General features: G+C 42.6%; 1 pseudogene; it reads left to right on the forward strand.

The window, feature by feature from the left end:
* The first annotated feature begins 7,934 nt into the window (after positions 1–7,934).
* On the forward strand, positions 7,935–8,414 carry LOC123726641 (uncharacterized protein C14orf119 homolog; annotated as a pseudogene).
* Positions 8,415–12,586: the final 4,172 nt, after the last annotated feature.

A 12,586-nucleotide genomic window follows, 5' to 3' on the forward strand; every position in this document is an offset into this window, starting at 1 on the left:
ATGGTTTATTTGACAGACTGGTAGATGAGGTATAGGTAAACCAAGGTACCTGCGCCCACAATCCTAAATCAATGGTGGGAGAAAGGAAAGGGGGAAAGGTGCAGAGACCATTGGTAGAGACCGTTGCCATTGCTTAACAACGTGAACGTCATGTGCTGAAGGTATGTGAGCACAGGACTTCATTCGAGGAGCAGATGGATTTTACAACAAAATCTAGCTAAAACAGTATCTAAAAACTTGAGTGATGGAGAGGATGTCTTGACAAGACTCCATCGAAGGCAGTGGAGGACTATCTGGAGTACAGAATGTTTGTTTTGCCAAATAACATTTATTCTAGGATTATATTCATCCTGGATTACTGCTGGAATTTCCTTCTGTCACCTCACTGACTTTATAAGGCTATTTGCTTTGTTATGTTTGCCTTCAGTTCAGACAATTTAGAAAGTGCACACATCCCTTGTATGTAAAATTTCACCAAGTCCATTTTGTTTGGAGTCAGTGTATTTTACAGCCTTCCTCCCTCCATTCCTTGTTTCCTTCCCTTTATCAGCAGATCAATCTAATTGGACTACATAGGTGAATAATTATGAAGTTGAGATCATGAGCTTTGGAGAGTGAATCACAGGAGTTTGGTGGCACCTTAATTGGGGAGAACGAGCTCGTGGTAATGGCTGGAGCGGAATCAGTGGAATAGAATACTGATGCCAAAGTACTATCCTATATGGTGGACTATTAGACATTCACACCAGAGGAGGCTGCTGAGGGAAGAACAGCTCATAAACAGCCATTCACATGAGCTGCTCTCCCCTCAGCAGCCTCCTGTGGTGTGAATGTCTAATAGTCTACCATATTTTTTAATTTTACCTTTATTTAACTAGGCAAGTCAGTTAAGAACAAATTCTTATTTTCAATGACAGCCTAGGAACAGTGGGTTAACTGCCTTGTTCAGGGGCAGAACGACTGATTTTTAACTTGTCACCTCGGGGATTCAATCTTGCAATCTTTCGGTTACCAGTCCAACGCTCTAACCACTAGGCTACCTGCCGCTCCTATTGGATATATAACAGGGTTTCCTGTTATAGATCATATATATCCTATAGAGATCCTAAACAGAGATTAAATTAGTCTCATTATAGATGTATTCCGTTCATTTAATGGTGCATGTTTCCCTCTGATGTGTAGAGGAGAGCTCTCTGACCAGGGCTCTGTCTGACCTGAGGACCAGAGAGGAGGAACACATGGCCTACTTCGAGAGACGCTACCAGGAGAGGGAGAGGAGTACAATTCTCTAATGAAACACTGGAGTGCAGCAGAGAACTGTAGCACACTGCTTTAAAGATAGAAAAGAAGTGAAGTTTAGACCAGAGTAGAAATCAAGGAAGCAGAGAGAATGAGAGAATGCCAAGAGTGTGCAAAGCTGTCATCAAGCAAAAGAGTGGCTACTTTGAAGAATCTCAAATATGAAATATATTTTGATTTTTTAAAACACTTTTTTGGTTACTACATGCTTCCATATGTGTTATCTCATAGTTTTGATGTCTTCACTATTATTCTACAATGTAGAAAATAGTACAAATAAAGAAAAACCCTTGAATGAGTAGGTGTGTCCAAACTTTTAACTGATACTGTATGTAGTTGAATTTAGAGTGAGCAGTGCAAAACAGCAAATAACGGAACAATTCATTGACAATCTATTAACTACAGATGCCACTTTTTGTTGTACAACAGATATCTTGTGATGCTGAATTACTCAGGTCTTGTTACCCAGACAAATAGTATATACTACTTCTTTGTAAACGTGGCACTCAAATAAGCACATGATATGTAAATTAATGACTGAAAAATGTTATGTGATACTCATCCAGTTTCTGTATCCAGTGGCGATTTTAGCAAGGAAATCTTGGTGGGGCAAACTAAAACATTTTTTTTTAGATGCATGCCAGCAAAGCCACTACACAACACTAAACAGTACATTAATTTCACTATAACGGTGATAAACGGTGCCCACAAACTGTTAAGGCCTACATAAAGCTGTCCCAACAGCAGAATCCCAACAGCAGTCCCAACACCTTACCACTGCTACACCTGGCTTTCAGCGGAGCCTAGTCTGGCAGCAAAACAGTTCATTCAGCCTCCTTTTCTGCCTTTAAAAAAACCCACAGCTGATATGTCTAAATTCTTTAAACAAATGTGGTTTCTACTGACAATTGAGATGTACAAACTATGGCATAAGGGGACGACGAGCGGACAAGAGGCAATCCGTAATTTCGATTAAGCCTTTAATGAGCGAGCTAGGATGGACACAATCAATATAACTATTTGTTCAGCACATTTGAAATGTACAGTGACAGAATTCAGAACATGGGCTGTTCTTACAGTATTCTCATTGTACACCAAGTCAGAACCGTATGATAAATAAAGGGGGCAGATAAGCAGACAATGAAAGCTCTTACAAAATTTGATGATTACATTTCTCTAAAACAGGCTATAGACTACATGTGCACCACCAAGTGAGAACAGTTGGTGAAATTAAGAGGTGAAAAAGGGACCAAATTATTATGGTGAGGCACATGGGCTACTAACAGCATACTACACAACATGTAGTGCCGTCGGAAAATACTCAGACCACTTTACTTTTTCTGCATTTTGTTATGTTACAGCCTGATTATAAAACATATTAAATCGTTTTTTCCCCTCATCAATCAACACACAATACCCCATAATGACAAAGCAAAAACATGTTTTTATAAAAAAAATTCTAAGGCACTGCATCTCGGTGCTTGAGGCGTCACTACAGACACCCTGGTTCAAATCCAGGCTGTATCACAACCGGCCGTGATTGGGAGTCCCATAGGGCGACGTACAATTGGTTCGATTCAGAATAAAGTTTGAAAGCCATGTTGAGTCTTAAACTTACCCGCCTCCCACTTCAACCTCGTTCTCCGTTTTTTGTTGTTGCCTTCATTTGATAGTTTCACCTTACAAAATAACACTGTCTCTACCTGCACCACAGGGGGTTGGTGGCACCTTATTTGGGGAGGATGGGCTCATGTTAATGAGTGGAATGGTATCAAATGGTTTGATTCCATTCCATTTGTTCCATTCCAGCCATTATTAAGAGCCGTCATCCCCCTCAGCAGCCTCCACTGACCTGCGCTGTACTGTTCAAAACCAGGATATGGAGAATGCATTCATTTTATTGATCATGGTTATCAGGATGCCGTACTCCAGTCCATAGGGGCGGTATTGTCTACTCTGATAGATACCGTATCCTGCGTCCCAAATGGCACCCTATTCCCTATATAGTGCACTACTTATGAACAAAGCCCATAGTCTTCCATAGGGCCCTATGGGCTCTGGTTAAAAGTAGTGCACTATATAGGGTTTAGGGAGCCATTTGGGAAACAAATCTTGGGATATTGATTTGTTCAGTCCTTTGGAATCTACAGTATATAGAAAGGTTTCTACATAAAATGTCTGACAAATTCCTATAGTTTGCCGCTGTATACACAGTAGGTAGACCATATGCATACTCTACATACAAAAAATCTCATACTGTTTCTCTAAATAGATCAAACTGCACACAGACCAGTTGATGACGAATCCACACACAGCTCTGGAAATATTTAAAAGATTCAATGACACACAAATGTGGTAAACAGAATAAAATGAAAATTATACTGTATTTCAGAAGAGCCACCGTGACAATACAGTTAATTTCAATATGCAGATAGATGTTAGGATTAATGAATCTAATTATTCTCGGCAGATCAGTGTTAATGAAAATAGGTTTAATCCAAAGTTTAAATGGAGAAACAATCAATGTTCCTTTACAGGCAACATTTAAGGTTTTAGTAAAGATTCAGATTAACGAGGATCTCAACAACACAGACGCCCACTCAAATGTTCTCTACTTGTCAGGCGTGGGGCCAAGTCACACTGGATCAATCTCTGATTGGTGCGGCTGCAACACTGAACATGGTCACATCACACGTGTCCATGTGTCGTCATCCTGGCAGTCACCTGTTTAGTTGTGTCTCTCGTGTGTGTGTGTGTTGAACAGGTGTTAGTGGAGGGTAGTGTGGTGGGGGTGTTAGTGGGATGGTATGGTTGCACCTGTGTCCTCCTGGTGTGGGACCGAAGAGGAAGCCGGTGGAAGAGATCCTGTCTGAAAGCTGCCACTTTGATTTAATGTGTGTGATGACAGGAATATCTGCCACACACACACACACACACACACACACACACACACACACACACACACACACACACACACACACACACACACACACACACACACACACACACACACACACACACACACACACACACACACACACACAGAGAGAGAGAGATGTTTCTCTTACGAATAACAATCACAGAATAAGACTACTTGACCTAACATCAACATAATGTGCCTGTCCACATCACAAACTTAAGGGAAAGAGCGAGAGAGAGAAAAAGATAACCAAGTTATTTTGGAACGGGGAGGACAAAATGAGTCTGGCATGGCTAGGCCTACCCTGTTAAGTGTAATTGGCTCGCCATAGCAACCCTACTCGTGGCTGAAAGCTAATTGGTGAGTATTGACTTTGGTCATCAACTGAAGAAGAGGATGACTACTTCTACTCCCCTATTGCCATGGGAACCACAACCATTTTGATTGACAGGGCCCTTCACCTGGAAACAGACAGCAACAATAAGAGATTAAGAGGGCAATTACTCAGAAGGTAAACACTCCATAGAACACGACATGCCGTAACATGCAGGTTTAATTGGAGACATTTTAACATGGAGGAGAGAAAGGAGAGGGAAAGCTGAGGGAAATAATTTGACGTGCTGTTTGGATGGTTCGAAGAGTGTAACATCAATTATAAGAATAGTTAAGACTTGACAGTCAGCATAAAAAAGGTCATAATACGTGAAACATCCACCATCTCACTAACCAATGATCATCAACTCCAATGTTCCACTCTTACAGAATTAAAGAACCTCATGAAGTGAGGCAACACACAACTAATCAAGCCATTGCTTTGAACAATTCAGCCCATATCCCAAATCTTAGGAGGGACTTGTCCATTTTCTGTCCTCCTAATCTATTTTCTATTCTGAGGAAAGAGACCAACATGGCTATGTCAACATTGTAGGGACAGGATGATTTTATGTTTTACAATGCTTTCTCTGTCTAAGAAACTTTGGTTTGTATTTCTTTCTCAGACACATAGATTTGTCACAACAAAAGGACAACACATCAAAACCCCTGCACAAAGCTTAGATTTTGTAATGAAGAAACTTGAAAATCGAAAATGCTATAATTTCATGGGGGGGGGCTGCTTGTCTTTAGTCTGTTGATCACCACCTCTGTTTTCAGGATCTTTGAAGGATATGAGAATAGATGGAGGAGAGAGGGTAGAGATAGGGGGTGGAGGATAGGGTTGCAGGTAGCCAATTTGACAGCGCTTGAAGATTTTCTAAGAGAGTAATGGGCCAATGTTGCCCAATCCAGGTGTGGAAAGCTCTTAGAGACTTACCCAAAAATACTCACAGCTGGAATTATTGACGCAGGAGTGTGAATACTTATGTAAATGAGATATTTCTGTATTTCCTTTCCAATAAATTAGCAAAAATGTCTAAAAACATGTTCTCAGTTTGTCATTACGGAGTATTGAGTGTAAATGGGTGAGAGAAAAAAATTATTTAATCCATTTTGAATTCAGGCTGTAACACAACAAAATGTGGAATCAGTCAAGGGGTATGAATACTTTCTGAAGGCAATGTAACCCTAATTGCTCCTGTAAATCACTCTGAATAAGAGCGTCTGCTAAATGACTCAAATGTAAATGTAAAAAAATGGGATGGAGGGATGGAGGAAAAGCGTGAAGGAATGATGAGGACTAAAGGAGTGTTTCTTTTATTCACTGCGTTCTGGAGTTAAAGAAAGTTCTGGAGTTAAAGAGAACGCTACATCGTCCAGCTGTGTAAAAACAGTGGCTGACTACCAAAGAGCACACACACACACACACACACACACACACACACACACACACACACACACACACACACACACACACACACACACACACACACACACACACACAGCTCCCCCAAAACTCCCACCCACCCACAACACTCCTAGTATGCACAGCCAGATCGTTCAAGATTGACTTAAGAATTGGACATCTATCCATGTCCTGAGGATGTCGGGAAATGCCTTCAAAACTGGCCACTAGGGGCAACAGTGGCTTGGGTTTTGACGGGGGTGGTGGATAGGCGTAATCCCATGAATCTGGATCTCATGACTCTGGATCAGAAGGTTGCGTTTTCGATCCCAGTCGTGGACACTGGTTTTAACCCTATCCCACACCTTAACCCTTACCGTAACCATTCAGAATGACTGCCTAAACTGAATATTTTAACCCTTGCCGAACTTTAACCCTTACCTTAACCATTCAGAATGACTGCCTAAACTGAATATTTTAACCCTTGCCGAACTTTAACCCTTACCTTAACCATTCAGAATGAGTGCCTAAACTGAATATTTTAACCCTTGCCGAACTTTAACCCTTACCTTAACCATTCAGAATGAGTGCCTAAACTTAACCCTTAACTTAAAAATTGGACATTTGGAGAAATGGAAAGATACAGAGCAGCAGGAGCAACAAAAACACTTTGGAATTTTACGTTTGGAGAATGTGGATAAACGTCTAATTCTGCAGTGAGACTGTGAGAGCTTGTTGAATATGCAGAAACTGTGTATGACTGAAGGCCAAAACCAACATACACACTTCAGTTCTACTCAGACAATCAAGGTAGCGTCTCAACAGTTGGAAAACAAGGACCAGGTAGAAACAATAAAGTACCGGTAAGGAAGTATGATTATGCGACCTCTGATTGGAGGTGATACTCAAATGTGTAGACACAAAATCAAGGAATGAGATGCTCTCTGACTTGAGATAGAAAAAGATGATAGAGAGTGAGACAGAGTAGAGTGAGAGAGAGAGAGAACGTAAGGTAAAGGGAGAGGCAGACTGGTGGGGAGAGAGAGAGAGACATAGAGAGAGAGAAAAAGAGACAGAAAGTCAGCGCTAGAGAGAAAGAGAGAGAGAAAAGGTGAAAGACAGAGCTAGAGAGAGAGAGAAAGTTGAGAGACAGAGAGAGAGAGAGTGAGAGAGAGAGAGGACAGGCACTGTGGCGTTTCCTTAGTGCCAGACTGAGCCTGTAGATTAGAAGCCAGTTGATCCACTGCTATCTCTGTCGATTCTCTACCTCACACAGAAGGTCTGCATCCCAAATGACACCCTATTCCCTATAAAGTGCAACATTTTTGACCAGGGCCATATACGGCCCATAGGGCTCTGATCAAAAGTAGAGCACTATGTAGAAAATAGGGTGCCATTTGAGACGCATACTAAGCCCCCTCTCTCCTTAAAAACCTCAATTTTTTTTTTAAATAACAAGAAAGGAGAGTAACAGGAACAGGAAGAGATATGGACATGAATAATTAAAAATACACAGTAACACACAAAGGAGAGAGGCGAGAATGAGGACAGGAATATGTAGAAGAGAGGAAGAAGACTTGAGAGAGTGATAAAGGTGTGAGTCACAGAATAAGGTTCTGTGTGTTTGTGCAGTCAAGTATAATAATGTTAGTGTTGGGAAGAACTAATGATTAGACCTCAATGTCAGCATCAGTGTGTGTGTGTGTGTGTGTGTGTGTGTGTGTGTGTGTGTGTGTGTGTGTGTGTGTGTGTGTGTGTGTGTGTGTGTGTGTGTGTGTGTGTGTGTGTGTGTGTGTGTGTGTGTGTGTGTGTGTGCGTCTGTCTGTGCGCATTTTGTCAAGATTAAGGGCAGTGGTGCAGAAACTCAACTCAACCTCACGTCTTATGTTGCAACAGGCTGCAAATAAGAAGAATGTTGTAAAAAAACAGTGCAAGATGTCTTGGTTCTTCCATGTCAATCAAGGCTCAAACCAGCAGCCCCCTGGCATGATGCCCCCAGCTGCTGGTACCCTGTCCAGCAACACATGCTATCTCAATATCACGAACAACACACTGGAAACAGCTAACACTGCTGGACAGGGTTGGCTCTGCACACAGTCCAGCTCGTCTTCACCCAGCCTGGCAGACTTTCTGTCAGTACCACAGGGTTCAGTGCCTCCCAGCTTGGAGAACCTATCTTGTACCTCTCTGAACTCAGCGGCAGGCAGAGAGCCCCCGCCACTCTCAAAACGCTACAGGTTAAGGACTGCCCACCAAAACTCTTAGAGTGCCAACTGCGCCTCTGGACCCAATTGTTTGAGTCATGGAGTGAGGAGGAGAGGAACAGTTTCCTGCACGCACATTCTAGAAGAGAGGGACCCGATCTTTGTTGCCCACTTCTGCAGAGGAGTAGCTGGGACAGCAGGCTGGGACTGAGGGATACGGGAGAAGAGGGTGTAGAATGGATAGACAATGAGTGGGTGGAAGACAGACAGAAACAAGTCAAGTTGATGGAGTGGAGTACCTTTAAAAGTATATGTGTAGGTAGCAGGTAGTCTAGAGGTTAAGAGCATTGGGACAGTAACTGAATGGTCGCTGGTTTGAATTCCCAAGCTGACTGGGTGAAGAATCTGTTGATATGCGCTTGAGCAAGGCACTAAAATGTAAAATGCTTGGACTCGAACACGAGCCTTCCATTCTCACACAATGGAGTGTTTAAACACCACTGGAACTTCCGTGTAGTAGTTAAACCTCCAACACTAACCAATCACTTCCTTCAAGCCCCTTGGGACTGACGCAAATAACAAAGTGCTTTATAATGCTTTGATTCACCTTGAATAACTCTGTAAAAAGATGCATTAACCTTCAAATAAATTCTGTTCAGGTGTAATGTGTCTGGAGTCAAGACCTATGTGTCTACACATTCATTTACTGTCTAGAGTCTAGACCTATGTGTCTACACATTCATTTACTGTCTAGAGTCTAGACCTATGTGTCTACACATTCATTTACTGTCTAGAGTCTAGACCTATGTGTCTACACATTCATTTACTGTCTAGAGTCTAGACCTATCTGTCTACACATTCATTTACTGTCTAGAGTCTACACATTCCTTACCAAAGAGACACACAGGTTGGAATATTCACACACATAGAACATAGACACACGTAGGTCTGCATGCACACACACCATCCCCCTATACATCAACCTCTGAACCCCTCAGTATTCCCTGTGTGTCTCACTGGCAGATATAGGGGTCCGTTTAAAAAATAAATAATAATAATAATAATATTTTTAGGGAGTCAGTTACATTGCAGCCTTTTCCTGCAGTCAAATGACCTAGTGGCCTCATTGGTGGAATGTTAAGATTATTCATAATTTCATAATTAATAAACATTATTTTAAAACAAAAGCAGAACATCTTGTGTTTCTCTGTCAAACGTTTGTTATAAAGTTCAATATCGGGATGCAAAATAAAAATGTAATACATTTCAACTCTATATCTGACATGGTACAAGTCTCTTCTTTTTTGAAGCCCATAACCATGTGTGAGGTGGTAGATTTGTTTGAAACTACCAACAAACACTGTGTCACTCTGATTTAGCCAACTGCAGTAAAAGGTTAACGTTTTATTGGCCCTCAATGGTTGAATGATGTTCAATGGTTAAAGTGACAACTTTCATTAGATCTCTCAGTATTTGTGGTACTGACAACTAATGTATGACCCCTGACCTATGAGGTCACAGGTGTCGCATCATTGTCAGCATCCTCTGTCTTTGTTCTGTCGGTTTTAATGTTCTTGTCTGTTTTAAAGGTTGTCATAATGGTGCATTTTATTTGTAAGGTCCTCATCCACATCTAATGAACTTGTTCTGTTCTCAAAAATAATGTCAGATATAGAAGCAGAGTGCAAGCACACACACACACCACAAACACACACAAGCATGCACACACACACACCACACACAAGAGCGCATGTACTCACACACGCACACACACGCGCGCTAAAGAGAATTGTACACACGCAAACCTTTCTAATAATTATCACTGTACAAACAGCACAATTGGAAGAGAATTACAAAATACATTAATTTCATGAAAGATTATTGCCTTAACTTCGAATAGCTGTAATCTCAAAAACATTATTTCAAGAGATAATTGGCCTCAAAGCTATTTACCTTTTGAGGGAAAATAAGGATAGTATCTTTAATGGGGGCTACAGGTAGCCTAACCGTTAAAGTGTTGGGACAGTAACCGAACGGTCGCCTGGTTTGAATATCCAACCGACTAGATGAAAAATCAGTCGATGTACCCTCGAGCAAAGCAAGGCATTTAACCCTAATTGCTTCTGTAAGTAGTTCTGAATAAGAGCGTCTGCTAAGTGGCTAAAATCTAAATGAAATGTCTCAAGTTGGCTGCAGTAAGTATGTTCCGTTGTCATTGGGTTTTTCCTGGTAGTAATCATTGACGTATAGGGGGCGGTAATAGTAGGGGGTGGTAATAGTAGGGGGTGGTAATAGTAGGGGGTGGTAATTGTAGGGGGCGGTAATAGTAGGGGCGGTAATAGTAGGGGGCGGTAATAGTAGGGGGTGGTAATAGTAGGGGGCGGTAATAGTAGGGGGCGGTAATAGTAGGGGGGGCGGTAATAGTAGGGGGCGGTAATAGTAGGGGCGGTAATAGTAGGGGGCTGTAATAGTAAAGGGCGGTAATAGTAGGGGCGGTAATAGTAGGGGGGGGTAATAGTAGGGGCGGTAATAGTAGGGCGGTAATAGTAGGGGCGGTAATAGTAGGGGCGGTAATAGTAGGGGGCGGTAATAGTAGAGGGCGGTAATAGTAGGGGGCGGTAATAGTAGGGGGCGGTAATAGTAGGGGGCGGTAATAGTAGGGGGCGGTAATAGTAGGGGGGTAATAGTAGGGGGTGGTAATAGTAGGGGGTGGTAATAGTAGGGGGCGGTAATAGTAGGGGGCGGTAATAGTAGGGGGCGGTAATAGTAGGGGGCGGTAATAGTAGGGGGCGGTAATAGTAGGGGGCGGTAATAGTAGGGGGCGGTAATAGCAGGGGGTGGTAATAGTAGGGGGTGGTAATAGTAGGGGGTGGTAATAGTAGGGGGAGGTAATAGTAGGGGGTGGTAATAGTAGAGGGCGGTAATAGTAGGGGGTGGTAATAGTAGGGGGCGGTAATAGTAGGGGGTGGTAATAGTAGGGGGTGGTAATAGTAGGGGCGGTAATAGTAGGGGGCGGTAATAGTAGGGGCGGTAATAGTAGGGGGCGGTAATAGTAGGGGGCGGTAATAGTAGGGGGTGGTAATAGTAGGGGCGGTAATAGTAGGGGCGGTAATAGTAGGGGGTGGTAATAGTAGGGGGCGGTAATAGTAGGGGCGGTAATAGTAGGGGGTTGTAATAGTAGGGGGTGGTAATAGTAGGGGGTGGTAATAGTAGGGGCGGTAATAGTAGGGGGTGGTAATAGTAGGGGGCGGTAATTGTAGGGGGGCGGTAATAGTAGGGGGGGCGGTAATAGTAGGGGGTGGTAATAGTAGGGGGCGGTAATATTAGGGGGTGGTAATAGCAGGAGTTAGGGGATACTGTGTTCTCTGTTCTCCCTCCCTATCACACACATGGGGTATAAGCAGGCAGTGTAAGCAGGCAGTATAAGCAGGAAGTGTAAGCAAACAGTATATGCAGGCAGTACAAGCAGGAAGTGTAAGCAGGCAGTGTAAGCAGGCGGTATAAGCAGGAGGTATAAGCAGGAAGTATAAGCAGGAAGTAAAGGCAGGCAGTGTAAACAAACAGTATAAGTAGGCAGTATAAGCAGGAAGTATAATCAGGAAGTATAAGCAGACAGTGTAAGCAGGCAGTATAAGCAGGCAGTGTAAGCAGGATGTTTTATTATTATTATTTTTTTATTTCACCTTTATTTAACCGGGTAGGCTAGTTGATAACAAGTTCTCATTTACAACTGCGACCTGGCCAAGATAAAGCAAAGCAGTGCGACAGAAACAACAACACAGAGTTACATGGAATAAACAAGCATACAGTCAATAACACAATAGAAAAAAAAGAATGTCTATATACAGTGTGTGCAAATGGCATGAGGAGGTAAGGCAATAAATAGGCCATAGTAGCAAAGTAATTACAATTTAGCAGATTAACACTGGAGTGATAGATGAGCAGATGATGATGAGCAGATGATGGTGTGTAAGTAGTGATACTGGTGTGCAAAAGAGCAGCAAAGTAAATAAAAACAATATGGGGATGAGGTAGGTAGATTGGGTGGGCTATTTACAGATGAGCTATGTGCAGCTGCAGTGATCGGTTAGCTGCTCAGGTAGCTGATGTTTAAAGTTAATGAGGGAAATGTTAGTCTCCAGCTTCAGCGATTTTTGCAATTCGTTCCAGTCATTGGCAGCAGAGAACTGGAAGGAAAGGCGGCCAAAGAGGTGTTGGCTTTGGGGATGACCAGTGAGATATACCTGCTGGAGCGCGTGCTACGGGTGGGTGTTGCTATGATGACCAGTGAGCTGAGATAAGGGAGAGGTTTACCTAGCATAGACTTGTAGATGACCTGGAGCCAGTGGGTCTGGTGACGAATATGTAGCGAGGGCCAGCAAA

This window comes from Salmo salar, chromosome ssa14 (assembly GCF_905237065.1).
Source record: "Salmo salar chromosome ssa14, Ssal_v3.1, whole genome shotgun sequence".
Classification (NCBI taxonomy): domain Eukaryota; kingdom Metazoa; phylum Chordata; class Actinopteri; order Salmoniformes; family Salmonidae; genus Salmo; species Salmo salar.